This window comes from Dermacentor albipictus, chromosome 4 (assembly GCF_038994185.2).
Source record: "Dermacentor albipictus isolate Rhodes 1998 colony chromosome 4, USDA_Dalb.pri_finalv2, whole genome shotgun sequence".
Classification (NCBI taxonomy): domain Eukaryota; kingdom Metazoa; phylum Arthropoda; class Arachnida; order Ixodida; family Ixodidae; genus Dermacentor; species Dermacentor albipictus.
In genome coordinates this window covers 147,045,675-147,073,522 of record NC_091824.1, presented here as the reverse complement: position 1 = coordinate 147,073,522, position 27,848 = coordinate 147,045,675, and the positions used below count along the sequence as shown (strand labels likewise).

The window sequence follows — 27,848 nt, the reverse complement described above, 5'->3', positions numbered from 1 at the left end:
TCTCAATTCGACATGCTAACACATTTTCCCTCGTTTACGCATCCTCCCGCCTCACACCCTTCCCGTTTAGAAGAACCCCACCTATATTACAGTGGCGAGGAAAGCATACGTCGCCTTGAAGTAGACAAGTCCACTTGTCGAAACGTTGGCTCCAGCATTCACCTTGTTCACGTTTTGCTCAAGGAGACTCTGTGTAACACAGCGCAGGATGCATGCCGGGAAGTATAGGCAGGGTAATGTGATCACTAATTTCAATGACATTGTAAAAGCAGCAGAAGAAGTCTGTATTGACCTGTACGGTATCAGAGCAGCTCCGCTACCTTCATTGTAAATAGTGATGAGGATACACAAGCTCCTTCTCTAACTAGCAATGAAGTTAGAAGGAGCTTGCAAGACATGTTCCAGAGAAGAGGGTCAGGTGAAGATGCAATAACAGTCGATTTAATCGAAGGTGGAGGAGATAGTATGCTTGAAAACCTTGTGGTTCATTATATGCAATGCCTCACTACTTCATGTGTTCTAGAGAGTGGGAAGAATGCCAACCTTAGAATAATCCGTAAGACAGGCGACGTTAGAGAATTGAAAAATTATAGGCCCATCAGCTTGCTTTCAGTATTGTATAAACTATTTACCAAGACAATTTCGAATATAATCTGGGCAACACTTCAATCAACCAAGACACAGGCCAGGTTCAGAAAGGGGTATTCTACAATGGATCACACCCATGTCATCAACCAGGTAATTGAGAAATCTGCGGAGTACAATCAATGTAATGTATCATTGCATAGTAAAGAAGTCGAGGAGACATACGTGGATATATTGGAAAATATCTGCAAAGATTCCACAGCTACCTTCTTTCTCCACAGGAAAAGTAGAAAATTACCTATCAAGAAACGGGTTAGGCAATAAGTCACAATCGCTGCAACGCTATTCACTACATGCTTAGAAGAAGTCTTGAAACTATTAGACTTAATTAGAATTACCAAATCCAGACTGGGAGCTTACCAGTGTCGTTGAAAAGAAAACTGTACAATCATTGCACACTAGCAGGGCTAATATATGGGGAAGAACATGGAGGTTAAAATTATCTCGAGAACACGTCATGGAACGCGCAAAGAGCGATGTACCGGCAAATGTTAGGGGAACGTTAAGAGACAGGAAGAGAGTGGCGTGGATCGGGGACCAAACCGTGATAAGCGATATTCTAGTTGACACTAAGGGAAATATATGTAGCCGGGGAGGCGGTGCACTGAATAGGGAAGATAAGCGGTGGGCCATTAGAGTTAGAGAAAGGGTGGCAAGGAAAATGAAGCGCCGCCGAGGAGGGCAGAAAGTTAGGTGAGGTGATTAAAGTAGGAAACTTGCAGACGCAATTTGGAATCAGCTAGTGCAAGACTGGGGTAATTGGAGAACGGTGGTAAAAGAGGCCGTCCTGCAGTCGAAATATAGGTAGGCTGATGATGAACTAAACTTGATGCGTAGCGCTTTATATTTTTTTTTATATACGTGATACTGCAGGCCTTTTTGGTCCAAGCAGGAAGGGCAAATTCAAAGAACGAATACAATGCATTGTACAAACAGCAACGTACATATATGATAAGATGCATGCATGTAGATATGAAACACTTCCAAATACATATAAAGATCTGGCACCTCCGAAATGATCACAATGCAAGTGGCAAGAAACTCTCTATTAGAGGTTAAAAATATCGTAATGGCCTTTTTAAAGTTTCCACACGTGAAAAGCTCTTCAGATAGTGAATTACAGTCAGTTATTGTTTTCGGAAAAAAATGAGAATTTGTGGGAATTTGTTTTTGTGAAATGAGAAGTTAAGCTATAGTTGTGTGTGTGCCGTGTTTTGCGGGTTAAAAGCGACGTGACAGATTGTGCGGCCAGTATGCTGAGCTTTCCGTGTAATAAGGAGTGGAAATATTCAAGAACTTTCTTTATTTTATATCAATGCTATACGTAAAATCTTCCCACACGCAGGCCACAACATCATTGTAACATGTAGTGTTTATGTTTATGCACTACTTCATTCACAATATACGCCGACATGCAAGCAACAGCTCTTGCAGATGCTAAATGTGAGACGTCGATGCAGTAATGTCATGAAGGTACAATATTTGATGTTTCTAGAAAGAATAATGAAGATGGGCGGTGTAACAGAGAGAAGTGGAATACATATGTAAGTCCCTTAATGGCTGCTACACCCTGTGTGTCACAGTGGCACATAGACAGAGTCACATACTTAGTGGCCCAAGAATAAGGAAAGAAGGAAGCCGTTGAAAATCATGAGCTATATCCATTTAATAAGTCTATCCGCGTTAAAGATTTATGAGCTGACTTTTCATTATGTAGTGGTTTGGTGGATACCTGGAACATAAATGCGCTCACTGTCACTACTACTCTTTAAAACTAGCCGCCAGCGACAACACCCGCACGTGGCGTATGTGCACTAACCCTTTAAAACTAACACGCCGAGGATGACGAGGCCACCTTTGACGAAGATAGGTCCTCCTATCGAAACGTTGGCCAGCCTATCTGAGGCACCTTATCCCTGTTTACAAACTCTATACGACAGTGCGCTATTCCACCTGTCAGCCCCTTTCTTGTTTTTGGACTACATTGTGGGTCGAAATTCAGGGGTACTTGTACATAAAGCGAAGCACCCGCTAACAAATACGCGGTTTCTGGGAAAGGACTACCCAAAAATAAGGACTTCAATTAAGCTGTTCAATATCATGCGTTACTAAATGAAGTTCTTTGTGTGTATTAGAGATACATATCAGGCTGCATTGTACGCACAAGTTTTATATTGTGACACATTGTTTTAATACGCAGAACAAAGGTGCGTGCTTACTCGTATTACGTTGTCGTTCAACGTGTAGTGGGTAAACTATTCGGGCAGAAGCCAGCTCAACATACATGTGGACGGTAATGCGATTAGCATTGAAGTAATGTGCCCGCACAACTTATTTTAAGACAGATTTACTTGGAACCCGTAGTGTCATTTCGAGATTTCCATTGATTCCGCTATATGCGACGTACATTGTCTTCGGGATCGGCCCCTTTGATGAGAATCGGGTGACGAACTTGAATTGACCACAGTGGCAAGACAACCCAATCATATTCATGATTAAATGACGATCTTTGCTTTGTTGCCCAACCGTTTTGGTGGTCGGTAGATTGGCCTTCGTCATATATAGAGTGTCCCAACTATCGTGCACCAAGATTTAAATACATGCAAATGCCACGTGGCAGCACAGAACCAAGGTAAAGTTGTTTGCCGTCGCTTGGTGATACCGAGATTTTTTGCATTCAGCCTGATTCCATAATCATTCTTAAATAATTAGTCAACTTCTCAGACATAATATTTAAATTAAAAGTGTCAATGAGAAAAACGCAGAGATATATGATGACTTCGCGATATAGCTTTCTGTTACACAATACGTGGTACATAAATTGTTTTTCCGAGCGCGAAAAAAGCCCGCGAATGCACGCAAAATTGCTGCGCGACTGGCCGCTTAAGGCGCATACATTTTTTTCTACTTTGACGCTCCTAACTTTAACACACAATTAAAAAATAAAGAACCTACGCGACAATATACGCGCTTCGTATGGACTTCGTCACACTCATTGTATCTTTTTCACCGAACGTGCGCAATTTAGGTCTCACAACTGCTGACCCCTGTTTAGAAGTGTTTTCCAGGCAAGTGTCGCTCGGCAATTTTCACATTTGACATTCGTTAAAGAGCAGCACTCTTTAGGAAAGTCATGGCTGGTTCATATTCCACGGAAACATCCTACAGCGCAGCGATGGAAGGAGCTGCTGCCAAGCAAGAGCCTGGGCGATCAGCTCAGTGTGACTGACCAGGCCCGCAGAACGGCAGCCGCAAGTGCAAGCCTGGACTGAGGGTCCCCTACCTCTAGCCAAGGACATCCGACCACCCAGAGTCTCTCCGCACCAATTTTACTGCAAATAAATAATTTTCCACCACCACCACCACTTCCAATGCGCAGTAGTACGAACAAAGGAAACTGCGCTACGCGCTGTCGTTCTATGCGCTTGTTCCGTGCATTCAACTTTTCATACAGTAATGTTTTCGCTGATGTCTTCTCGTGAACTCCCGCTACGAACGTTAAACTCTGGCGGCGTCCCTTCTTCATTCCCGTAAACTTTGTCCTTGCAGTACTGAAACGATCGTTATTATGATCAGAACTTTCAATGAAGAGACGGTGTTCTCTTTAGGGATTCCAAAGAGATATACGAAGGTTTTTGTCTTTATAAACTCAAAGACGCTTTAGTTCACTTGCAGAGGTAACTTGCAGGGTCGAGAGGGAGACTTTCAGGTGCAAGAAGTTTAATGACGAACCGTTTCTATACAGGCAAAGTGCTGAATCAGCACAGCGGTGCATACTAAAACGAAGCCTCGAGAAGCGCGTTTTGCAATAAGGCATCATTAGTTTTCGCGTTTAAAAGAAACAGTGAGGTTTCTCTTACTCTTAAGCCATTGGTTAAAGCATGAAACTTGGAAAGGAGACAAGCTAGAACGAAACATATTAAAAGCAAGTACAACAATCGACGCTAATTCAACCGTAATGCGTTTCATTTTCTCGGCGGGCTGCTGCGATCAGTATTAGCATTCCTAATTATAACAGAGCCAGCTCTTGAGAGCTCGAACAAGTTGAGAGTACGCACTCTATGTATTAGCCAGTCAATAATTTACGCTGTGCTCTGCATTGCTGACTACGACAACAGACCGAACAGAATAAAGGAGAGAACACATTACAGACTGGAAGTACATATTGCAAGATTACTTTTAATGTAGGCTCATAGGGACAAGTGGTTTTTCGTTAGGCCGACTGAATAAGAAGTCTCTTTAATTTAACTCCCAAGTTCTCTCTCTTCGGTTTACTCTTAGCTGGTGGAAATAATAATAAAAGCGGCCGGTTCTTAGAATGACATCTTTGAGTAACCAATCTCTTGCGCAGATTAGAAGAAAATAAATGCAGATTATGAAAGGAAAAGATGCTGGAGTGTGAAATGCAATTCCAGGACTTGAACTAAGTAAATGAGAGATCGTTGCCTGTGCCGTGCTTTAGAAAGAAGCTGCTTCAACGAGATAGGGGTTTTTTAGGTTATATTAGTGCTAAATGTTATGACTAGTTCATCTCGCTGCCTACCACAGCCTTATCGTAAGGGATAACTTTTTTTCATCTAGAGATAAAACAGCTTTGCAGAAGCAAGTTGAAGCGGGTGTTGATGGTGCAGTTGCGATACCGAATGAACGTTATGAGTTATGTTGAAAAAGTATAATAGCCTAACTGCAACCGAAGCGGCGCAGCAGAGTAAAAGAACAAACTTAATGTCATTTGTGGCACAAACTCCTAATAAGCGACTGGCGAACTAAGCGTGAGGGAGTAATGCTCATGTGACTGTAACACTTAGTAAATAGTGTTTATTTAATTGTAACACTTAGTACGTAATGCATCTGCGATCATAACGCTTAGTAGGATTGCCAGTGTGACATATTGACGCTTATGCAAACGTAGCACAAACCTACAAGTTGCATCTTACTTTACCCCATTATCCACAGGGTGGATGAAACTTTCTCATTCATATAACTTCAACTAATCTGCTTTTAATATGTCTTGGGTTGCCTAATATGATTCGACCTCATGCTTTCATTTGCTATCTGCCGATTAGCTCGGACGGTAAAGCTGCAACTCCCCTCCCCCCCCTCCCCTATCCTTTCCCGGAATGATCTTGCTGCCGCGTTCGACCCGTAGAGCAAGACAAATTTGACTTCAAGTACAAAGATTTGTTTTGGAAAAACTCACACATACTTGCTTTATAGCCTTGTGCTACTTTCGAATGAAAGACAAATACTCCTTTCCTTATTTTTGAGTAACGTGTAGAAAGAATCAGCAATTTCTGTATATTTTACTGGTGCTGGCAAAATCTATTTTCGTTAAGGGCATGCTCTCTTGTTGCCATATTTTGAATCGACTATATCTCATTTTTGTCGTCTTACCCCCCCCCCCCCCCCGCTCACCTGTTTCAGCGCATGATCTCAAGCGTTGGTGTAAATCAAAGCACAAAAAATAAATTAAACCATATCGATGCGAGGTACAGCAACCACCCTCCGCTTTAATGAAAGGGAAGGCGTCTCTACGCTATAAGTCGATGGCTCCTATGGCCATCTGGGATCTCTCTTATACCCCGCCCCAAATCCTCAGATCGCGTGTTCGAAGCGCTCACTTTCAAAAACCTCCACAGAGAGACAGAGAAAGCCTTAGCGGTTTCGCGTGTGGTCTTTCATCTTGGCCGTGTTTGCGTTCGGGACGCACTCGCGCTTCTCTGCACCTGCCCTGTCAGGTATGCGTCGCTGTCGCGAAGGCAACTGAGCACGCAAAGGCGGTCGTATCACGAGAGGCACGATACAGCATGTTTGCGCGCACTGGGAAACACCTACGTAGTGCGTTGCTGTTGTTGTTTTTGCTGTAGCTTGCTTGGTCACTGCGTTCTGCCATCGAATTTGTTATCACCGACACATGCCAGCACAGGACCATCGAGGTCATTGAACTTTCGCAAAAGCGTGAGCAACTTATTTAGATGAAAGCAGAGACGTTGGCATGAGCTATAACGAAGCCGCGCATTTAGCTGAGAAAATAGGGGCTAAAGGCCGTGTACTGTATGAGTGCAGGCTAGTCAATGGCAATGATTACAAAGTCCGCAAATGCACAGAACGTAAATTCTTATAATAGTATGAGCTTCCGCGAGGGTAGAAATGTAAAGAAAGAAAAAGAAATTGGAAGAAAACATGGTTCATATTTCGTCTACTGCAACACAAGATGTCAGCACCACATGCCTGAATATGCTTCAGTTAATGCTTGCTTTCTACGTGTTTCACGCCCCTAAGGTTCCGTCTGTGCTTATCAACTTTAAAAGCTACAACGACGTGTCTTTTTCTTTTTTCTCGTTTTAGCAAACATTGTTTTCAAGCGTGTTCTTTTTTAGGTGTGCTGGAAATGATACACAAAAATGTCGACAAGGGAAAACAATACGTGAGCATGCTTTATCGTCTAACGACAAACCTTCTTACGAGTACTTGGGCACCTCTTAATTCGGATCATTGGCGATGGCAAGTGTCATCTCGGCTTTCAAAAGTTCTCCTACAGTGTCTTGTTCAACGCTCTATTTATTGCAGTAGGCCAAATAGCAATGACAGCAAAGGTCAAGATGGGATTAAGAAAGGTTGCAGCAATCTTAAAGCTAAGCTTCTCTACCTACAACTCCGGTTTCAAGTCCTTCAGTTCTATCGGGCCAATAAAACTGGCTGATATAGCATCTAACTTGTACGTAACAAATTACGTGCAAATAATTACTGGTAATTATTTACATATGTTAAAGTTTTGTAAATTAGCGATTACATTGTTTACTTGGAGCTCACTGTAATGAAAATAATTTTTTGAGTAACCGATTACTCGTAACCGCTTACTTTATTGACGAGACAAACTTTAACAAGCGACGCTGATTTGAGAACCTGAATTCGCTGGGAGCTGCAGTGAAACACCCGAGACTATGCCACTCAACAGCATCGTTGTGCATGTTGACACAACAAGCTGAGTGTTTGTTTAAGCATTTTGGACCTCTACCAGATGTCAGTGGATGAACTGAACATGTGCTGGTACTTGTGGACAGCGAAGGCCACTTAGGAGGTAAATGCCAGAAAGTCACGCGCGCACAATTTTTTCTCAGCTGTAAATTGGCTCAAACGGGAGCGTAGTCTCCAAGATCCAGCAACAATGAAATGCTGCGCGTTACACAGGCCTCAAATGCTGAGTAACTACAATATCTGCGCAAGAGGGGTGCACACTAGAGCACCACCTTACGCTCCAACGCAACGATGAGCGAACTGGTTAACCTTCTTGCCTCTTCTTGCAGCAATTTGAATGCAACTTTCTCAATTTTCCCAACTTGCTGCTGCAACTAAAGGTCCCTGGGAAACGTTCGTTAAGCAGCCTTTTTGGTAATATCTTTCTGATAGTCATGATTGTAGAGCTCCGAGATATAGTGCTTCTAAAGAGAACTGTTCTGGCATATGGTTTTAAGGGCGTTTGTTCTCGTATATATATATATATATATATATATATATATATATATATATATATATATATATATATATATATATATATATATGTCTAATTAGCGCACTTTTTTTGCTTGTTTGTGTGTCAATATTATTTTGCGCAGAAGGTTCGTAAGCGCTTGAGGTAACGCGTTACAGGAAACTACTTACTCTTTCAACGAACTCACTTTTCCAGATACAGTGAGACGTTCTGCAGGGACCCTGTTCCTGCTTTTTATCTGCGTGAAATCGCTGCATAGACATGGGTAAAATTGCCCGAGAATGCATAGATACTTAAGTTGAGAAAAGTGAACTCGAAAATGGTTATCCTCTAGGCCACTCACTACGATCTGCTGTAAATGTCAGTAACATTACTACATTTCGTCATTACCATTGGCCACAATCAAGATAATTTCATACATAAAATCTAACATTGCTGAAAGAGCTTGTTCCATCGCACGTTTGGTTTTCCGCGCGAAAAAGTGACCACACGCAAGGAATGTCCTGACAACTCAAAAAGGCCACGGGGTTTGCAAAGCCGCTTAAGGATCAAGCCCGTAGATGCATCTGCAACCAATGACGTTGCATGCTATAAAATGAAGTTTTATCTGCCTCTTCCCCAGTTCCCCAGCTTTTAGCGGTTGTCGTCGTTTCCTCGTCGCGCATATTTGTGGAGGTGTATATAGAAACCTCATACGTGTTCCGAATGCAAGTACTAGCGTGCATGCTCCTAAAAAACCTCGTACGCTGATTACCAAGTAGTGAGAGTAAGTGCATCTCTGTCCTGTGTTATACAAAAACAAATTTCTGCGCAGAACGTGAGCACATACTATCGGCTCTCTGGAAGCGCCTCCAAACACACCAACGTTTTAATAAAACAGCCCTATATATTCAGCATCCTCTTTGATGTACTTCATTTTTTTACGATTTAGTCATTTCGTATGTGCCACTGGATGGGTGACTATTCTTCGCTAATCCTTCAGATTGGGTCCTTCGGATCCTCCCGGTTCCTCTAACAATTTGGTATTCATGAAAGAAACCTTTGCTATCCAAACTTAGGTGAAGTTTGTCATGTATTTCTTTTCATTGAGAGCAGTACCAGGACGTTATTCTGGCATGCACAAATTATAAATGATGTGGGAAAAATATGCAAGAGGTTCAATCAATCATATATCCTGATGGACAATAAAGTACGTAGGGAACGCTGCACTTGACCACATAGAAAACGTACACTTAGCGGTGAAGCTAGCGCTCGAGTAATCTCGCCTGCCTGGTCTTGGCAATGTCACAACAGGTGCTCGCATTTCGGGAAAGTGTTTAGACCGCCAACTATAACTCGCCTTCCCTTCGTCGCAAATGATGATATTGTATATGCGAGACTGCATATAGTGCTGCTGGCTCTCATAGTGGTGCAGCCATCAATCAGAGTTAACCTTATTTGCGCGGATTTTGAAACTAGTCGACCGTGAGGGAACCTTATAGAGTCAATAAGCCCGGCATGCATGTGCTGCCAACGAGAGAAAGCCCAGGGTTGCTGTCATGCGATATTGGTTTTCTGTCGCCTATACACAGTAGCGTAGGCATAATAAACAAGTGCTAGAGAATCAATAACATAAAAGCTACTAAAGACAACATGCGTGTGCGTGATCGGCTTCAGGAAAAGCGAGAACACACAGCCCTCCTTGCGGTGCAGCAGCATATATTTAGTGTACCTTGAAATGTTATTATAGGATCCGGAGCTCACCTTTCCGGGGTAATACACAAGGTCGCCTAGCTTTAGATGAGCAGCAGACTACTTCCTGCAACATTGGTAGCCACCCCTTCAAAATGGACGCGATTACCTTAGCTCTGTACCACAGCATCGCGAAACCGGCTTCTTTAGGTACGAGTGAAGTATAGAACTAAGCATTAAGCAATGGAATATGCTACGTCATATCCCTAAGCTCCTCATTTTCAAACCAGTATAAGTAAGCAAGTGCAACAACTAACAAAATGCAAGAAGTTAAAGACTATAGATGCTTACCGACGTGTTATGCCGTGAAAACTACCACGCCTGAACTTTGCGCTTACTATGGCATCACCTACCCCTGCACCCGTACCCAGCACAGCATCATGTACCCACGGTGCTGTGTCACCAACGGCCCGTGCTGCTAGATCTGGCACATTCTGGTAAACATATATATGTATCCTAAGTGAACATTTAGTGACCGTGATGTTTCGTTGCATAATTTTATAAAAACTCACCAATATTTCACACAAAACCAATACAGGAACGACTTCATAAAGGGCGGTCCACATGTCACACAAAACGGCTTACAAAAACTTTAACACTACCTTGATTTTAGAGAGATGGTTCATCTTGCTGCCAGCGTTTAAAATAGCGCTAAAGATGCGCGCGAAAAACACCACAACCCATACTGTCGTATTTGTTCTCATTCATGATTGTCCATAGTGCTAATATCAACGCTGTCTGCAAGAACTTTAATTACTTTAGTTGCTTTAGTTAAACTTGTGTGTACTATTAAGAAATTATAGCTATAAACAAAGCTAGAGGTACAAGTTTAACACAGATGCGCACTCTTTTTGCAAAACTGAACCCCGTGGATAGCCTGATAAGCCCTCAGTTTTGTTGCGTTCGATCTCTGCATCAATTCAATTTAAGCCGATAGAACAATCGATCACGCACTCAAACATTCGCTGCACGTGCTGTCGCCATGGCGTGCTCCCCACTTTCCCATCCTATCGTAGACCTGTGATGTGAATAAACAGTTGTTAGTGCGCTTTGTATAGTATGAGCATTGCGCCGTTCTGAAGTCGTTCCTGCATAGGCTTTGTTCAAACAGCGCGCTTTCCCGAAACCACCAATAACCAACTGTCCCCGATTGCAGCTTTACTTCCTTGCACAAACTTCGTTGTAGAGGTGAATTCATGACACACGAAATTGTAGTGCACCGGGGAAATGTGAGGTTACAACATCGAATTAATGTGCGAATGTGTGTGTGCAATATCGAATTACAACATCGAATTAATGTGCGAAAATTAGGTCTGCGGACAAGATTAGCTTCAACATTGTCTTTTGTATTAAAAGTCCTTGATGCAAACAAGGACCGTCGCACTTTCATTCTGACATACTTTTTTTCTTAATATTTTGCAGCAAAACTCGCATGACCCTCATCATGCTTAGTTACCACAGCTGTGATCAAGTCCCCACTGCCAAGAAATTTGCGCTCCTATATCGCGATATGGACTATTTATATACCACTCGCAATAAGCATCCGCGGGGGAAACTTGCGCAAATTATTGTCTCACAGGGCTGCGTGCTGACCCACTGGCCGCTCACGCAGCTCCAACAAAGAACGGAAAATAGGGACGTGGAATACGTCATCATGTGCCCGGTTCTTTGAGCAGCGCGCAACGCGTTGTGAAATCTTTGCGCCCTGTATACAACCAAACCAGCACGTCGTGCTTATATTGCACTTCTCAAGGACATTCTTCGTAAAAAGTGAATACACCTAAATTAATTGTATTGCACAGCGTGCATGTCGAATACGTCGCCTGGTATCTTTCGTTTCGTAATGGCGTTAGGTATGCAAAAATAGCGGAAGCTTTGAAAAAAACGTATAGCCTCGTAAATGATACCGCTAAATAAACAAATACCAGGGGAGAATAGGCGCTATGTAACTCTAGCTGGTAATATAGGCGGTGAGTGTTTTAAAGCAGAAATTTCGAAAAGTTAGATACATAATTGAGTGATGCGTGAAAAGGAAAAGAAAGCAAACAATGAGACATCGAGCGTGGTAAAAGTCGAGGTAAGAACGGCAGAGCAAGTAATAGGAGATGCCTACTAGTAAGGAAGGGCAAGTGGCGGTTGGCAGTATAAGGTTTCACGTAGAGGGCCATTGGAGCGAGAAGTAGTAGACAGGTGCAAAGGAATATGCGTGAACTTGAATGCAGATACACGGCTCACGCAATGATAGTCGTCGCATAACGCTCGCAGGCAATCGCAGTTCACCAGGAAAGAGAGAAAAAGAAGAGAGAGGCACTCGTGTCCCGAGTTCTGAACGGTACGGGCATAAAGTAAAAGAGAAATGGCACACTTGTCTGACTTTGCCGAATCGAAGCGCTTTGGTGAATGGGACTGCCCGCTATATTCGGGTACCAGAGAAAGGGCACCTGCTTCGCCCTCAACGCAATGGCGAACCTCTCTCCAGACGTGTGCACGCTTACACGCGAGATGAAATTACGATGTACAGGTGTTCTTGCTAGGCATTTATGAGAACCATCATTAGTACGAATCATGCGCGTACGTACGTAGTGCAATTCAAATCCATTGCGTAGGCGATCTTTCTGGTTATTTCCGTGTTTCTTTTTTTGCTTTGCCCAGCAGAACGAGCGCCGCCGCGGCGACGGTGATAATTATGATTTATTGGCTCCATGTTTCATTATTGCCATTCCGCTTCTCTTTCATTTTTAGGCTATCTTGGCGGACGCATGAGTAGGTATTTCCTTCGGTTATGTATGCGCCAATTTAATTATATTGCTTACGCATGTGTAAGACTTGCTGCTGAGTTAACCGCACGTAATTGCTCGTCTCTTCATTAAAGATTATAATTCCGAATTTCTCTGTGCTAAACTTATGGCCTAGGTTTGTCGCTGCATTGCCGCACATATTCGTAAGTGTCGGTAAACCTCCTAAATTGTTCGCTAGTAACACTATGTCTGCGCCATGCATCAGTCTGTGGACCTTCTGTTGCACCATTTGTCGATTACGCATGCAGGATAAATCAAATCCTAATTCACTATTTTCTAGTCCTCTTTATATGCCCTTCTAATAAAGCGTGAGTGGTAATGTAGACAGTCGTTGCTTCAGTCTCTGGTGAACTTCTGCCACTTCATTACATTTTCGGCCTTCCGATATATCTTTTACTCGGTTTTCACTATATACCTCCAGCCGCAGCTGCGCCAAATCGTCAAATCGTCGTCTATGCCTTCGTGCATATATGACAAATACGCCTCCGCATATGCGCGGAGGCGAGTGGCATCTGGTGGTGCTGCAAAAAAACCAGCGTCACGCGCGGTGCCCGGCCAGGTTCGCATACGAAAGCTTCGATTTCAAACGTTCGCTTCCAACTCCACATTTGCCTGCCACCACATAAGCAATAAAAAGTGGAGTACTCCAGCTTACAATTTTATTTAACATCTTGCTTCGAATAACTAAAAGTTCAGGAAACGAGATCAAGGTAACCTGATAGTTGAAGGAGGGATTTTCGCCTTATTGTGTACACAAAATAAGCTTACAACATTTCAGGAATAGGAACATATTGAGCAGGAACGCAGCTTATTATGTTCATATAACATATTAAGCTTAGTAAACATATTAATCTGGAACGCAGGGACGAATTGATGAAGTGAGCGTAAGTGAAATTGGAAGCTCTTATAGGTTACAACAGAGCCCGCTGGCGGGGTGCAGTCTGGCCAGACCTTATTGCTAGCTTCGAGAAAGAAGGCTATCAGAGCAAGACCTGCAGTCTCAGCACCACTGCCGAACCCATTTCTTCCTGTGGCATGGTTTCTGAGGAAACCGGAGGACTCGGCTTTAGCCGACCGGTGTTCTTTCAGAGGTGCACGGGCAGCATTCTCTTTAGGCGTTAGAACTGTGCTGATTCAGCAGAAACTACCTGAGTGTGCAGATGACAGAATAATATCCGCTCATTAGGTTCAAGGTTAACAGTTTACTTTATTCTGGAGCAGTATTCCCCACGTCTCTGTTATACGCAAGACCGTTCCTTGATTGGCCGGCTTTCAGGTACACCCCGCTGATAGGCGGAATAACGAGATGATCATAGGGGCGATGGCGCATTCAAGACTACCGTTTACGGTAGAGAAGTTCAAGAATATGCACCGATTTCTAAGAAGAAATTACGTTCACTTTTGCAAAGATAAGATATATTGTATCGAAAGGCTTCATTTTGTGCCCTTAAGTTTTCCAGAATATTTTGCTAATGTCAGGTGTTTTATATCGTTGGCTAACGCTTGTTTATACCGGAGTACAGCTCTTTAATGATGTCTCTGCCATTTCTGACGACAGATTGCAAACTCCTGGAAGACAAACCATTTTTATTTATTTCAATTGTTGCTATCGCCAAAAAATCAATTTTAGTCCTTTGAATTTTGCCGGCGCGGAAGCATAGATCACGTAATCGGTTTATTTTAATAGGAAAAAATGGCTGTGGCTTAGGTAAGGTTAAGCCCAGGATGCGAAGCATACTAGCCTTTATTTTAGTTGTTGAACCACTGTTTAGCCTGGTGAACTGCTGTTGCTTGGCTATATTTGGTTCGGCTAGACGAAGAAACAACTCATGCATTACTGCTTCGCCTTCAAGAGTGGAACGCGACAGCGTTCCCGTCGACCCGCCAAGGGGTGTAAGACAATGGGCTACAGGGCAGCGACTACGCGCCCCGCATTGGACGCGGTGAGCGTCGAGCAAAGCAGCGTTCGGCACGGCAACGAAATGTGCGCCTGAGCAAGAGACGCACGCCTTAGAAACAGCTCGTTTCTAAGGCAACACCGCATTCACTAGAGGCGCTTTTGTACCGCTTTGAAGCATCGTACTCGTGGCTCAGTCACTCTGCCTCTGGACACGGACGCGTTCGGACGCAAGATGTCGAGCTCTGCAAGAGCGGTTTCAGCGGCCGCGTCTGGCCGTGGTAACAGGTCTTCTGTCGCCCCACCGGGCTATCGGTATCTACTACCGACCCTATGCTACCGACTTTGCCATCAGGCGAAACTATGAAGGAGTGTCTGTTCTTACATTGTGACGTTGCCGGGAGACCATACCGCCTCGAAGACTTCCGTGACCCGTTGCAAGAACTCGGTGTATTGAAAGACGTGACCGGTATTGGGCCCTTCTAAATGACGCATGTGTGGCTCATCAAGCTACGAACTCCAGAGGTGAAGGAAGTGCTTGTTAGAGCGGGAGGCCTGGAGGTAAAAGGGCGCTTTTGTGCCGCAATTGACCCAGTGCAACAAGACATCACACTCAAAGTGCACTGGGTTCCATTCCACGTTACCGGGGAAGCATTGAAGAAGGCTTTCGACCACTATGGCGAAGTGAAAGAAGTAAGACAAGAAGATTGGAAGGTGAGGGGCTTCGAGCAAGCTGAGTCTACCACGCGTATTGTGCGGATGACGCTCCGAGAAAACTTAACACCGGACGCTCTGCCCCATTTGTTCAAGATCTTTGGTGGCTCTGTGCTGGTTGTCGTTCCCGGGAGAGCTCCGATTTGCCTGCGGTGTCGACGCAAAGGGCACATTAGAAGAGACTGCAGAGTCCCAAGGTGTTCTGAGTGCCGGGAATTCGGCCATGAAGCACATGATTGCGTACGTACGTATGCAAGAGTTACTGGCAGCACGCAACCCGACGACGAAGGTCTGGAATTGATGGAAGAAGAGGCAACGGAGAAACTGACAGCGTCCTCGGAAACGCCGGTTCAACAGGTGGCAAGTGTCGCAAAAAAGGTGGCAACGCCATCCGCGTCGACACAGGACGCCACAGCAGGAAGAAAGCAGAAAGAAAGAAGAAGGAATGAAGAAGAGAAGACACCGCCTGCGCCCGCAGAAACGGACCCCGGGTGTGACGCGTTTAACGTGGAGATGGACGCGGAGCCAGAGACGCCATATGAGACGCCGGATGAGTTGGCCACTGAGGAGCCAGCCGTGCCTTCCAAGAGGCACCGAAGCGATGCTCCAGAAGAGGAGACGCCAGCTGACAGTGTTCAGCGCCTGGAGCCGCAGTGGATGGTGGTCCGGTCGACCCGGGCCAAGAAAGGGAAGTCCGCCCCAGCACAACGGTCAGCGTCGCTCACCCGAGAAGGGCAGGCGACGCAGTGACCAACGCGACTGGTGTCGCGGGTGCCCGTTGAAGCTGTCGTGCCGACAGGGACGCTCAGTTTGTGAGGGTTGCTATTTGCTGGGGGCCTTACTGTTGTTTTGCTCTTGCTCTTTGAAATGGCTATGTCGTTAGCTCCATTGCGCGTGGGAACCCTCAACGTTAGAGGTTTTAGGGCGAGACGGCGGCAGCGTCAGCTCCGACGCGTAATGTTGGAAGAAGATTTAGATATATTGGCGATTCAAGAGACTAAAATAGAGAGTGAGAGTCAGACTGATAGTATGGTTGCACAGTTTAGTGACCGCTATACTGTATGCGTTAGTCATGCTGTTGGCACAACGGCCGGATGCTGTATGTTTTTTAAGAAAGGTTTGGGTATAGTTGAGGAAACAGTTCTAAGTTGTCAGAGTGGTCGATTCGTGCTGTGCAATTTTGTATATTGCAACATAAAATACCGAATATTATGTGTGTATGCACCAACGAAAGTGAATGACCGGCTAAGTTTCTTTCAAGAAATATCGCATTATCTGAATACAGACAGATGTTTGATAGTGTTAGGAGATTTCAATTGCGTTTTGAGCTCGGACGATCGTTCGAGTGATGGATACTGGGCTGATAAGAGCGTTGTCTTTCTGAGGGGGGCCATTGGAAGAGCTCTGTTGGAAGACATTGCACATTACGCGAAAGGAGGCAATAATCGGCATTATACTCATTTTCAAGGCAATAGCCATGCAAGGTTAGACAGAGCTTATCTTTCGCAAGAAATCGCCACAATGTGCGATGACTACAAGGTGCTGAACATAACATTTAGCGACCATTGTTTAGTAGCCTTCACGATAGGGAAAAAGAGCACCGCAAAACCTGGAATGAAATGGGAAACATGGAAATTAAACGCGAAACTCTTAAAGGATGACCAATTTCCAGAAAGTGTACGCACAGAAATTGCCAAAGCAAATAATGACTGTGAAAAAGGATGGGGTGAGCGATGGGAGCGATTTAAAGAAGTCGTAAAAATGAATGCCATAGAGCGAGCAGTAGAAATACGTTTTAAAGAGCGCCAAGAGGAAAATAACTTTAAAAAAATGCTTCAGGAATTTGTGGATGCCGAAACTGCAGTGCCAGGCACCTTTATGGAAGAAATAAGGGAAATGAAGAATAAAATTGAGGCTATCGACACGGAAAAATACCGTGGCGCACTTATTCGCGCACGAATGGGAAAGATCTTGGCTGATGAAATGCCAACAAAGCGTGCATTGGGAACTGAGAAAAAGTATGCGAGGAGAAACGAAATAGTTGAGATTGAATACAAAGGGAAAATATCTAGAGATGCCGAAGAAATTAATTATGCGTTTACGGAATATTACAGGGAGCTCTTCAAGTGTAGAATACCGAGCAAGGCTGGGTACGAAAGCCATTTTCTAACCACTCTACCTAGGTTAGACGCCGAAGAAACAGATAGATTATCCGAAGATATCACAGTAAAGGAGATCGAAACGGCCATTGAAGACCTTAACCCTGGAAAATCGCCAGGACCTGATGGACTAACAGCAGTTTTTTACAAAGCATTTTGCTCGAAGATAGCCATCTTATTAGAGCGTGTTTTTATGGAGGCGTATCAAAAAGGTCGTTTGCCACCGTCCTTTAAAAGGGCGTATACAGTCTTGATACCAAAAAGCGATGACGCAAATAAACTTAACAAAGTAACAGGCTACAGGCCAATTACGCTGACAAACGTAGATTATAAAGTTTTAATGAAGATATTTGCGCGGAGACTACAAGGGGTTGTTGGTGCTTTAGTAGGACCGCATCAGACCTGCGGGATAAGAGGGAGGTCTATATTTACTAATATCCATGTGGCTCGCAGCATTCTTGAAACATGTGATGCAGATTTTAGGAAAGTCGCTATGTTACAAATTGATCTAGAAAAGGCGTTTGACAGAGTATGTCACAATCTCCTGTTTACAATTCTTGGCTATGTCGGTGTTGGATCACGGATAACAGAGGGAGTTAAAATGGCATACAGTAATTGTACAACTAACCTCATTGTCAACCATGAGCTAACTGAAAGGATTGAAGTGCGTTCCTCTGTTCGTCAGGGGTGCCCCCTGTCACCTCTTTTGTTCGCAATATATCTAGAGGCCCTCTGTAAAAGAATTATTGATAGTCCGGATGTGCGAGGATTCAGCCTAGAAGGATGTGAGGTACGTTTATTAGCTTACGCTGATGATGTTGTTGTTTTCTGTGACGATAAGGAGAGTGTTCGAGCTACCATGACAATTATGCGTGAGTTTTGTGACATGACGGACAGCAATATAAACCTGGATAAGTGTGTCGGCTTGTGGCACGGCCGGTGGCAAACAACGCCACGTGTTTTTGAAGGTATGCAGTGGAAGCTCACGCCTGGGATTTATCTTGGTGTACCATTAGGCACACATCGAGACACTAAAGACTTATGGAATGGCAAAGTGCAGGGATTAAAAGCTCAAACTGATAAGTGGGTTGGACGTGACCTCTCTATATTTGCACGTGCGGCTATCTGCAGAATCTTCTTGGTGAGCAAGCTGTGGTATATCATGCAAGTCCTGAGTTGTTCCCGATTCAACCTCAAGAAATTCCATAGAGTATTTGCTGTTTTTGTGTGGCAGTCTGAATATGAAAGAACAAGCAGGAACAACTTGTTTCGCAAGTTGGGTCAGGGGGGCTTGTCATTACCAAATTTATACTTAAAGCAACTGATTTCTAGATTTTTGTTCTTACGAGACACGACAAATCCTTTCTTACGAACAGTTATTCAAGTCCGATTGAGCAATGCCTTACCTAACTTTGTTGTCTCGATGAGGGAGGGTGGGTGTTACGCAACGAGTAAATTTTTACGTGAGGTGGTCGTAGCATTTAGATTTTTACACCGCCACTTTTCCATAGAATATTTGGCTACAGTCAGTCGTAAGCGGATAAGCTCGGATTTAATAGATATTATGTTCCCAGAACCATTATATCGATTAATGTACCGCGAAGGCCAAGGGAAAGATGTCCTAAAACGTGTGAAGCGAATGATTGTACCAGGGGGAGTGAAAACATTCTTTTTTAAACTACATACTAATACCTTGCCTGTAAAAACGTGGCTAGAAGAAAGAGGGGACTATTTACCATGGGGGACTAACTGTTTGATTTGCAAGAAACCAGAAACTATAGAACACGTTTTTCTGGACTGTTGGAGTGCGGTCTTCTTTTGGGATATTATGCAAAGAACTATTAAAAAAGAATTGCCGTTAACAGCTCATGGTATCCGTTACCTATCCACAGAGCAAGACAGTATACCTTATGACATGTTCTTTCTTCTCGGCCTTCACAGTATCTGGAGAAATCGCATGGCTGTAAGGAATTGTGATATAAATGTGAGAACAGTAAACTCGTATTTTGCTGAGAATATCAGTAAACTGCGGGAAGTTTTTCAGAAGTTAGCGTATGACGATGATCTGTTGTCATTGATGGATGCCCTTGCCAAAATGAAAGTTTTGTAATCTAAACCGCAAGCTTCAAGCGCAGCGGTGGGAAAGTGAATATTGTCAGATGGTGGGAGCAGTATGTATTAATGTATTTGTTGATTGTCTGGAAATAAAGAAAAAAAAAAGTACTCGTGGCTCAGTGGTAGCGTCTCCATCCCACACTCCGGAGACCCTGGTTCGATTCCCACCTAGCCCGTCTTGCAAGAGTTGAGCCAAAGCCACTTCTCCTCTGTCGCGACGTCACGGTGTCACGTGGTTTCAAGGCGACACCGCCGCACCTGAGGAGCTGGGTTGAGCTCTCGTAATATGCTTCGCATAAAAAAGGTTATGGTTATAGCATGAGAAAAGCGTTCTCGCTCGCCGTCATTTTACTGTTAGTTTTCTGTTTGATCTTTCTTCGCAATTGTCAATGCTCAGGAAGCGTACTTCAACTGCACCTTTACGTATCTGACGAAAGCATAGATATATAAAACGTCTTTTTTCTTTTTTGCTGGCTCTGAAGAAACACCATTTGCGATTACAAATAAGTGTTTGGAAAGGAAAAGTCTAATTTCTTTCGTATATTGATGATTTGGTAAGTAATGATCGTTCAGGTAAAGAATAAAAATGTGCTTGTTACGTGAAAGGAGACTTCCTGCTCTAATGATTTTTAATACTGGCACAAAAGTTACCAGATATTTTTTTTCCTTTTTCTTTTGCATCAGATAACCGTTCCTTCCCATCAAGATCTCTCTAGAGCATCGTAGTCGCAGAATAGTCACCTATGGCGGTCGCCTATTTTGTCAGTAGCAGGGGTTAGCCGATTCATAAGGGAGCACAAGTCATGGCAAGGTTCTCTTGATATTACGAGGGACTCTCCGAAAGTAAGTTTCGTCATTTCTTTTGATATGGAAAATTTATTTTAAAAAATAGTACACCATGGCATCATGAACTATACGCATTGCACTATTTTTTCCACATAGTCGACACTGACACTGAGACATTTGGCGTAGCGTGCAATCAGTTTGAAGAAACCACTCTGGTAAAACTCGGGGCGCGGCGATGCAATTAATTATCGCACAGCCTGCTCCACCTCAGCATTGTTTTGGAAGTGACGTCTCGAGAATGTGGCTTTCAATGCAGGGAACAGGTGCCCATTCATACCGGATCACAGCACGCATTGGCGACCAGGTTGTCAGCACATGTCTGTCATCGTGATTGGTACTTAAATAACCTTGGGCACGCCGGGCTGCTGCTACTCTCACCTCTTAGGCGTTGTGCGCATGCGTCATTCCTTCTCCGCTGACGCGCCTTCCGTCGTTGAACCAGCAATGGGTGTGGATTCTTATGGCGATTGTTTGTTTCACCTGGTGTACCATGTTCTCTGTAAATAAAATGACAAAACTTACTTTGGAAATGTCCGTCATACTATTCTTATTACTGCTTTCCTTTGGTTTGTTGTTGTTGTTGTAGAGTTTTATACAATAATTACTAGACAGAACTCTGGCGAAGTGTCTATCGAACTGCCACCGGGGTGGTTCTGCCAGCTTGGGAGAGATGGGTAGTATATCGACTTGTCTAAACTTGGTCTTTCTGGCCTTAAACTGCTTCGTGAGTTTTTAAACTTCTAGTATTTAATAAAGTGTTATGTAATAAATATTTAAATAAACATTATCAAAACTATCCAACAGCAAGATTCGAACGCAAGACCTCTAGAACGCAGACCCATTATTGAAGCCATACCGCCATGGGCGCATAGATCGGCATGAGGCATAGAACGCCTTTATGAATTTTTCGCGCGCAAGCCAGCTCGATGAGATGCTGGGGACGTTTCGATTTGGCGAACTGTACAAGCTGAATCGCTCCAATTAATAGCAATTGGGCTTGTTTGCGCGGTCTTTGCCCTTAGAAAAATATGCATAGCTCCAAAATTTACAACAATGAAGACACATAAAGAGTAGTGAATAAAGCCCAAATAACGTCTGAATCTACATGCATGAAGATGTGACAAATCCATCCGCTACCCATAATTGCCATGGTGACTGAACGGTTGCAGCGCCAGAGATCCCACTAGTAATTATTGTAAGAAACTATCGGTTGCTGTCGTCGTCGTTATTGTCGTTGTTGTTGTTGTCGCTGTCATTGCTTCAACACATGGCTTATCATTGTCCTCTTCTCCCGAACCTCTGAGCTCATATCTTCTTTAATTATCCAACGTTCTCGCGAGTATTTGTACTAATGTTTCGTTTAGTTGCATGGATCAAGGATGTAATAATGCAGCTACTCTTACTTTTACGTCCTTTGCACTGTTTTGTCGGCGTTATCTCCCACCGATTCGTTAACCCAGTGCCTGCAACCCAGCGCTGTTCATCCGGGATCATCGGCTGCGTTGGCTCCATGGCCATGGCGTTCCGCTGCTGAGCGCAAGGTCGCGGGAGCAATTCCTGTCCTTTGCATGCAGCAGCATTTCACTTGGGGCAAAATACAACAAAAAAGATACTTGCGTATTTTTATTTAGGTGCTCATAAAATCATCCGAGGAGGCCAAAATTATTCCGAAGCCGTAGTCTATGCCAAGTCTCTAAGCCGTAGTATTGTTGTGCCTCATTAAACCCTATCAATCAACAATACAGAATCAAGGTAAATTAAGGCGCATAAATGTTCAACTTGCAAAAGCACATTCGCTTCTTGCGTCATCTGGCGAGCTTATAAAAAAGAAAAGCGCATTCGTAAGGGAAACTTGTGCCGACTTGGCCGATTTAGGGATTAAAAATAATCATCGAAAGGATGGTGCACCACTTGCGAACGATCGAGGGCAACCCAGAGATGCTGGTGCTGCTCGGAGCCAGGTTATCGAGCGCCGTTATCGGTTATCGCAATTTTCACGAGATGGCACTGCCACCACCATTTTCTGCCGAGCTGAAGAATCTTGTAGGCATAGAGCTGATCTAAACAAGTTTTAATAAATCAGTTAAATCAGAGGCCTGTATAAGATCGCTACTGAAATAATGATCACCACAGGACATAATCTGCAATTGCGACTTCTTTGCACTCCAACAGACCATCCTAATGACTGAATCTACTTCAGGGTAGATACTTCAGAAGCTACGGGATGTGCTTGAACCATGGACTATAGTGCCACTGGTGCGTCCCGTGCTACCTATGGCACTATTGAAACAGATACTTTAATTACGTATGTTCTGTTGCATACGTGTTTTAAATGCACGTACATCGCCTGAATATGATTTCAGTTATCATCGTAGTCACCTGAAATGCTATGCTAGGCGTGCCGCCCGCCAAACCTCTCTAGTTTTCATTAAATAGCCTCTCTCTCGCTTTCTGTACGGAATGCTCTAAAGCGAAAGTTTAGTTTCATAAATACCAGCGAAATTGTGTGAATTTTTATAGTTTTCGTCCCCACTTAGTCTTTCTACTACCATGAGGAGTCTACAAGTCTCTAAACTGGAAATAAAGTTCCTTTGCACAATAATTGCGTCAAAACTCGTTATAGAAACACTGTTCGAAAATACGCCGGATGCCGTTTTGATAGCAACAACGTGCTCTACGTAGATTTAGGTGCACATTAAAGCATGCCAGCTGGTTAAAATTAACCGAAATACCCTATCCACTACGTCACATTTCTCAGCTCACTGTAGAACCCAGGAACGCAGCTACTTGTGAGTAAAGCTCAATACGTGGCAAGCATTGCTATAGTTTCTGAGGTTGACATACTTCAGTGACCATCTGTATTTTTGTGCATTCCAGGAGCTTTCTTTCTCCTTAATATTTATTTTTATTCCTTAGCGCTCTTTTCCTCGCGTAGAGCTCCAAACCTGACAGATAGATTTAGCGAGAGGATCAGAGGGAGAGGTTGGAGTTTCTCAGTACGCTGTTTCACTTCTTATCTTCCACTCCCTTTTTATCCTCTATGTAAGTGGCTCTTGCTCTTTCTCGGTGAGAATACCGGTGTTAAAATGTAAAATGCGTGTGTTCCCCAATTGTGTGGCAAGCACTTGGTTGCCATTCATTCTCCTGTCCTCAAGGGACTGTCTCTCGCACACGAACGCACGCACGCACATACGCACACATACGCACAAACACACACACACACACACACACATCAGTGTCATGTTACCGAAGAGGAAGTTACAGTACCTCGCCCGTCAACCTGTATTCTATTAAACTATTTCAGAGGATGTGGGCTGCTCGGCATTACACGATGAGCCAAGGAGTTTTAGAATCAGCAGGTACGTTGCGAAAGACCAGACACAACTACAGGGCTTTGAAACTTTTCAAAATACAGGAGTGTTACGCAACAACCATTATTGATCTCTCTTAGATTTGCCTCTCGAAAGTTCTATGGAACAAGCATCTGTAGAATGAATGAGAGGAAAATAAATATGAATAACCGACAATGCCATTATTATGTGTAGCATTAACGGGGGTGGGTGGCTACATGAATGGCCACATGAATAAGATTGCATGAATTGATTGCAAAGCTCTGTAATATCATTGGAGATGGATTATTAACACGTTGGATTGAAGGCGTTTTAACTAACCGTTCCCAATATGTCCTGTTTGAGCAAGTAGCACCAGAAACCCTGCCTGTCACGTCAGGACTACCACAAGGCTCCGTTCTGGGGCCTTTGTTATTTCTTATTTTATGCGAAGCATATTACTAGAGCTCAACCCAGCTCCTTAGGAGCCGCGGTGTCGCCTTCAATACCACGTGACACCGTGACGTCACGACAGAGGAGAAACGGGGCTCCAACTCGCGCCGTCGCTCGCGGCGTCGCCTTCAAGTCTGACCACGTGACACCGTGACGTCACGACAGAGGAGAAACGGGGCTCCAACTCGCGCCGTCGCTCGCGGCGTCGCGGCGGTATATAAGCAGCTGCGCTTGCCTCTGCTAGACACTCACGAGGTGAGATGCCTCCTGGAGACAGAGCTGCTCGTTGGAATGAGAAGCGAAGGTTGCGGCGTGCTACAGAGACTGTTTCTAGGTGGCTTTGCTACGGCGCAGCGACTACGCGCCCCGCATCCGACGCGGTGAGCGTCGAACAACGCAGCGTTCGGCGCGACAACGAAATGTTCGCCTGAGCCGACGCTGACGACACCGGCTTTTCTGCGACACGACTTCCTTAACGCTGTCGCGTTAAAATAAAGGCTAGTATGCTTCGCATCCTGGGCTTCACCTTAGCTAAGCCACAGCCAGTTGTTTTTTAATATTGATATCACAGACAGTATCTCTTACAACGTTAGGCTCATCGCCGACGACTGCATTATTTACTAAGAAATTAACAGTCGTTCAGATCACCTTGCATTACTTGATTCGTTAAACCATCTCTCGAACTGGTGCAACACGTAGCAAATGACTATTAACAAAAAAAAAAGCATAAGGGTTGAAATTTGGGCCATTTGGTACATAGTTGGTACCAGTCCTTGCGGTGTGAACCTCTCCTCTTGTACTTTGTGTCTTGTGACTGGTTTTTTTCTTTAAAAAAAAGCAGTATGTATGACGGTAACACGTAAGAAAGAAGCTATTAAAATTGATTACAACATTAAAGGCTCTAGGCTTCAAGAAGTGAATGAACAAAAATGTTTAGATGTAACGATCGTTTCAAACCTCAGATGGGATGCGCACTTTTCTAATGTTACTTCAGTTGCTATGCGCAAGCTGTTTTATCTTCGCAGATGCCTCCGGCTGGCTCCTCTATTTACCAAAATTTATTCTATACTATCTATGTTAGACCGCTGTTAGTATATGCTTACACAGTATGGTTTCTTTATACAGTCACTGACATTTAAAAAACTAGGAAATGTACAGAGGAAGGCTACAAGATTCATCTGCAACAAATATGAGCGCACTGATCCTCCCACAAGAATGTTAACAAGCTCTGGCCTCCAAACACCAACGATTAGAGCATAACAAGCATGCATGGCTGTAATTTCTTTTTCAGCTACTTCACAACTATTATAAAATTCACCCATCATTGCACATCCGTCTATCAGAGTCCCGCGTAACCCGGCGCAAACATTCAAACGCACTTAAAGAGTACTCTTAGCACAATCACACTTTCAAATACTCTTTTTTCCTCTTGCTGTCAGGGAATGGAATTGTTTAGATCCCTCGCTTACCAATGAGAATTCATTATCTGACTTCGCCTGAGAAATAGAAAATATCATCTGTTAATGCAGTAACGCTCTCAACCCCAGAGGCATTGCGCCATCATTGGAAGCATATTAGTGGCCGAGTGCTCAATACAGAGTGTTTTTAGGTTTGCTCTTATTTGCCTGTGTACCAATAGATTTCATGTATAATTCCTGCTATCTTTAGCTGTTGGTTATTTTGTGTTATCTAAGGTTAAAAATGCATGCTTCATACATTTCTTTTTCAGAATCCTTTTTCAGAAGTAGAGTGGGTCTTATTGTGATGATTAGAAAGATTACAGGATTTTAATACACAGGAGGTCCTGATGTCAACGAATGCAATGGGACCTCCTTTACAAATTAAACGTAATAAAATACCGATTACAGCAGTTTAAACAAATCGTTAAGATATTATTTCCATTATAAATGTGTATAAGTTATAAGCGTTACAAGTGCATTGTTCATAGAATTTCAGCTCGGTATTCATTCCTGATTAGCATTAAAGAAACTTATTTGTATACCTTTAGTTCTTATACCTTTGTGATGACTGTTACTGCATCGGATTCCGGTTTCTGTATACTGCTGTGTGGTGCTGATGTATTATTGTACCTGCATGTACAATCTCTACGTCCACCTGCTATTGTCTCGGAAAGAGACTGGCAGTACTGAAAATAAATAAATAAACATGTTCTTAGATATAACGCACTCCTCAAGGCAGCATGACACATGTTCGCAAATCACTTACGCCAAACGCAACTAACATGATCGCTTTCCTTGACACAATTATAACTATTACTCACCTTTCTATTAAAGCAGCTCCCTTTCGAATTAAACCTTGGTCTGCAACTTGAGTCTATTTTATCAATATTTACATGCGCAAATTGCGATAACAAAGGTCACGCCCTTTGCGAGCTTGGAGCAGCAAGCAATAATACAAATACCCATTGTCTGCGCTATAGAACAGTAGCACTGAAATATCGAATGATTGAGCTCCATCTCGTTTCGTAAAGCATGTGCCAATATTGCAGAACACAGACAACGTGTGATTAAGACATGGGCTGGAAACGATACGCTATCTTTTTCCCATTCAGACGTCTTAAAAAGAAGGAGAAAAGCAATTGCACCGCTTCTTCTTCGTTACGTATTTGCTCAACCGACACAAACAAGTATGATTTCGACAGTGCCATCTGGAGGATTGCGTTTCGTATAAGTCTGATTGCGTCGAGGCTTTGTATACATTGCTACGTCAAGCATGGCTCAATAGGCCTCGGGTGACATTGCGTTGACTTTCTTGCTTTAATCGCCCTTTTCTTGTTTTTCTTCGGTAGGGCTACGCTGCCTCTAATCCTGTCCGATTCATTTGTCTTTTGCTTTTCCCCAGGAGCGTGTATAGCTCAATTGTCTGCCTTGCGGAGCTACTGTGCCGAAACAAGACTGGGCGTCTCAGCCATTGTGCGAAGAATTGCTCGTCCTATTGCGTAGCGAATCAAAGCCTACATGGCATCACGGAATTGGAGTCGATGAGATCACGGTACGATAAATTGGTCGCGCAAGGCTTGCTTGCTTCTACGGCAGACGCAAGGTCAGATCCAGCTTAGCTTTCAATCATGCATGAACCCCTGGCTCTCTGCTTCGTCATCTACAAAATTGTAGATGTCGTCAGCACGCTAATACAATCAACATGAATTCTGTATTTGTCCAGACGTTAATTATTCTTGGTATCTCCCGCAGTTGCCGTACCTCACATAATTGTGTTTCTGCTGTTTTACTGAGTCAGGGGGTCGAAACGAAAATATGTGCTCCTTATCTTCAACCACCAGTGACCCTTGATATGATGTTCTTCCCGTTCCTCCAATAGTTACATGCGCTAAAACACGCAACGACATGACGTACGCTGACAGCGACGTATAGAATTACTAATCAAGGACAAAGTTTTCTGTGGGCTTCTTTATGAATGACATTGCATAAATTTGGAGGTAGGACTTGTCTGTACTGTACTGTACTAATTACAAAAGCACATTTAATTAGATGCGGAGCCTATGCGTTTTGAAATTTCTAGCACGACGAATACGCTGGAAGCAAACAGAACGTTACTTTAGCGGCGGCAAAGAAAAAAAAAAGGCGGGGAGAGTGGGAGGAGATAGGCTGAATCTGTTGTGAAATAGGTGGCAATGACGCTATCTTGGCA

At 43.7% G+C, this 27,848-nt stretch overlaps 1 long non-coding RNA gene across 1 annotated transcript in view; it reads right to left on the bottom strand.

Moving 5' to 3' along the window:
- Window positions 1-27,848, bottom strand: part of LOC135902216 (uncharacterized) — a 106,566-nt gene that overhangs the window by 68,393 nt on the left and 10,325 nt on the right. The window contains exon 2 of the long non-coding RNA XR_010564447.1: window positions 20,776-20,894. This is a non-coding gene — a long non-coding RNA (uncharacterized lncRNA). The remainder of the gene's footprint in view (window positions 1-20,775; window positions 20,895-27,848) is intronic.